The sequence below is a fragment of the Carettochelys insculpta genome, chromosome 13 (genome assembly GCF_033958435.1).
Source record: "Carettochelys insculpta isolate YL-2023 chromosome 13, ASM3395843v1, whole genome shotgun sequence".
Lineage (NCBI taxonomy): Eukaryota > Metazoa > Chordata > Testudines > Carettochelyidae > Carettochelys > Carettochelys insculpta.
Genome location: NC_134149.1, coordinates 17,909,980 through 17,913,556, shown reverse-complemented (window position 1 = coordinate 17,913,556; position 3,577 = coordinate 17,909,980).

The window sequence follows — 3,577 nt, the reverse complement described above, 5'->3', positions numbered from 1 at the left end:
AAGGGCTACGGTATAGGGCGGTGTCGGCCTCAGCTACACAACTGCAACTGCTTGAGCAACACAGCTGGAGTCAACAGACCTCAGGCTGAGGTGCAACAGGGTCTCCGCAGCAGGAGGTGGGCTTGATGGGAATCACTTTTCTGTTGCCTTCCCTTATGCACCTCATTATGGTGGGGTACCAAAAGCAACAAGGATGCACACAGCAGCTGCTTTAGCAGATGCTTGCGAGACCTGCTAGCTCAAGCCCCAGGATGTCAAGCGCTGCAGCAATCGCTGTGTAAATGTAGAGCTGTCCTAGGTACAGTTACCGGAGAGAGAAGAGGGGACCCCTGAGAGGGACTGTCTCTGTAGCGGTATCTACCAACCCATGGTGTATTAATGTGTTATAGCGTATACAGAACATTAATACCCCTGGAGGGGGTAGCTACTGATACAGAAACACTCCCTCTCAGGTGTGCCCTCTTTTTTTAAAAGGTCAAATACGGCAGTCCGACTCCTGTTGTACGGGGAGGTGTTTCAAGAACTCCTAGTCCCTCACTGGACAGACCTGGCTCCAAGAGCATAATGTTTCTGCCAGAGAATCTTCTCTTTGCATTCAGGTGAGTCTTTGGTCAGCATGAAATCCTTGAACTGGAAAACTGCCACTTAGACCAATCAGCCGCTGCCCTTTTGAGCTGTCTAATACGCTGATGTAAGGCACCAACCATGCAACTCCTGTACAATGTTTTTTTCTTGTAATTTGTTTTCAGGGAAATCAATGTTTTGCTAGGGAGCCTGGGGCGCCTTTTGAGCCAACACACCATGGCGGTGTTCTCTGTAAATTAAGTGCTTGGGCAGCTGCCCAGGAGCAATTCAGATACTGCCCAACTCATTGGCAGTGGGCCCACAACCAGCAGCATGTCTTTCTAGTGGTGGTGCGCCGCCACATATTGTGATGCACGAGCAAAAATTATTCTGCACATAGCTGGGAACAATTAGCGGGAACAGTGACAAGGAAGCCTGCCTTTTATGGCTAATGGGGCTAAACTGAAAAGTAGGCTCTGGATAACAGGACACCACATACCTGGCTATAGTCCTTTAAAAACAGACACGGCCAAACAGGTGCTTTATGTACTGTCGCAACTTGTCAGGAGTATTAGCCCTGTCCTGGAATGGTGTGAGTGTGTCAGGCTCCAGGGCTTTCACAGTGGTACCTTTAAAGCATTACATGCACTTTTTTAAAAAAGGTCAGAGAGTTTAGTGAATTCAGCGGCTCAGTTTTCAGCTGCTTTAGGGCTGCTTTGTGCTTCTGTCTGCCCACGTCTCAGCCAGGGCGCTGGTAAACTGTTGCAGGTCATTGAAATAAGCCCCTCAATGGGGTTTAACCTGCTGTTGTTGGCTTTCACATGAGCGTGCGACAGTTAGGTCTAACGGGATTTAGTTGTGTAACTAGGTAATAAAACTGTTGCAGAGCATTCATTTTAACCAATGCCATCACATTGATTTACTGGTGTATAGGGCACCAACAGACGTTTGGTCAGTATATAGAAAGGGCCTGATCCTGCTTCAATTTACAGCCACATACGCCAAGCCAAAAATCCCACGGAGTTTAGTGTAAAAAAACTATTCAAGGAAGGGAGAACTGGGGGCGGGGGGGTGTCCAACTTCAGTGCCTGTGTAATGTGCAGCACAGGCAGGAAGATTGCTTAGGGCAGTGTGCCTCAACCTTTTTTTTTTTAATAAAGTACCACATTCTTTTTTTTTTTTTTTAAAAAACATAAGTACCCCAAACATCTCTCATGTGCCACTAAAGATATGTGTGTGACCAGCTGAGCAACATGGGCCTGAGGTCTTGAAACAAGTGCCATTCAACCTGTCCAGATTAGTGTACCCTTTTCAGGCATCAGCTTTGTTTTGCATACTACCAAGTTACACCTCACTTAAAAGCTACTTACTTACAAAAAAACATGCAAAACTATCACAGCATACTAGTACTGAAAACGTGTTGACATGCTACCATCTCATTAGCACATAAATGAATTGGAATAAAAATCTTGTACTTACATTTCAGAGTACGGTATATGAACCAGTAGAACCAAGTCATTGTCTGAATGAACTTTTTGCTTGTACTGACTTTACTAGTGTTTTGTAGGTAGCATGTTGTAAAAGTAGGCAACTATCTAGCTGAGTTGATGTACCTGCCGGAAGACCTTGTGTATCCCCCCCCCAAGGTAAATATACACCTGGGTGAGAAACACTGGCTTAGTGGCTGCAATCAGAGTGGATGTAACTGGTTACCCAAGGCGCCAGACAATGGAGCAACAGATGGCAAACCCAACTGAGTTCTTAGCAATGGGATTCAGAAGTAATGTCATGAAGGGCAAGTGCTCTGGTATAGAAGAGGATCAGCAGCAGGTCCTGTTTTATCCTCTTGTGGCAGCTCATTCTACTGTTCCTTAGACCTTGGGTGAGCAAACTTTTTATGTTGGGCCCCACTTTTTGTCTCTGAGATCAGCAGCTGCCCTCCCCACCACCCAACCCCCACAACTTGTCTTTTGTAATCCTAACTGATGTAAATTTTGATTATGCTCAGCTGGGGGGCGGGGAACCTTTTGGCATGTGTAAGAAAAGAAGGCCATAGAATGTAAAAACTTTATTAATCAGTGTATAACTGTGACCACACAGCCATCAAAACAGTAACATAGTGCAACGTTTTTAATGAGCTTGATGAGTCTGAGACCCAGCAGCTGATTGTGCTGCACCCATCCCCACTCCCATTCTGAAAGTTTACACACACCCTGGGGGCAGGGAGGCCCACCCTCCACTTTGCTCACACTTGCCTTAGACCACTGAAAATCACATTTAATTAAAAAGTTGCATGGGTCCAGCTGCCAGTGGGAGGAGAGGGATAGGGGTGCAGTGTAGTGAGGCTCATGCACAAACAATGCTCTCCAAATATACGCTTGATTGATTTTATTTTTAGGAGCCTTGGAAACCAAAAGAGCATTAAAATTGCATGCAGTGTATGGTGCTCAGCAGGGTTTTACGTATTCCTGTTGCAGTTCTGCCATTGGACTGCAGAAGGGTTAAATCTCCAGCTGCCAATCAGTGGGTGTAAAAAGCACTGGCAGTTCATAAGGGCCATAAATCAAGGCTAACTGGTGCACTATTTGGAGCAAAGGACCCTCTCAGCAAACCGTCAGGGCTGAGGTCCTGGTTGGGGCTCTGGCCTTTAGCCTTCACTGCCCACAGGTCATGATTGCCTCTGCTTGCGGTGACAGGGTTTTACCACACTGCCACAATTTGCCGTGTTGTAACAGACTCAAACAAAGTGGTTTCCTTCTAAAAGGAAACTCCCATTTCAAAATGACCACAACACCACCAGCAGTGCTCATGGTGGCATGGCTCTCTTCAGGGGGAGATGTGTTCTTCTTTCTTCAGAGATACATAACAATTGTAGTTAATCAAACCTCAGGGCCATAGGTGCCAGGAAGACAGCATAGCCCCCTTGAAGCAAAACTCTCAGGGGAGCCAGGATTTCACTCCCAGCTTTTTGAGCAGAGTGAGTAACTTTGTGGTCTTTCCTCAAAATGGAACA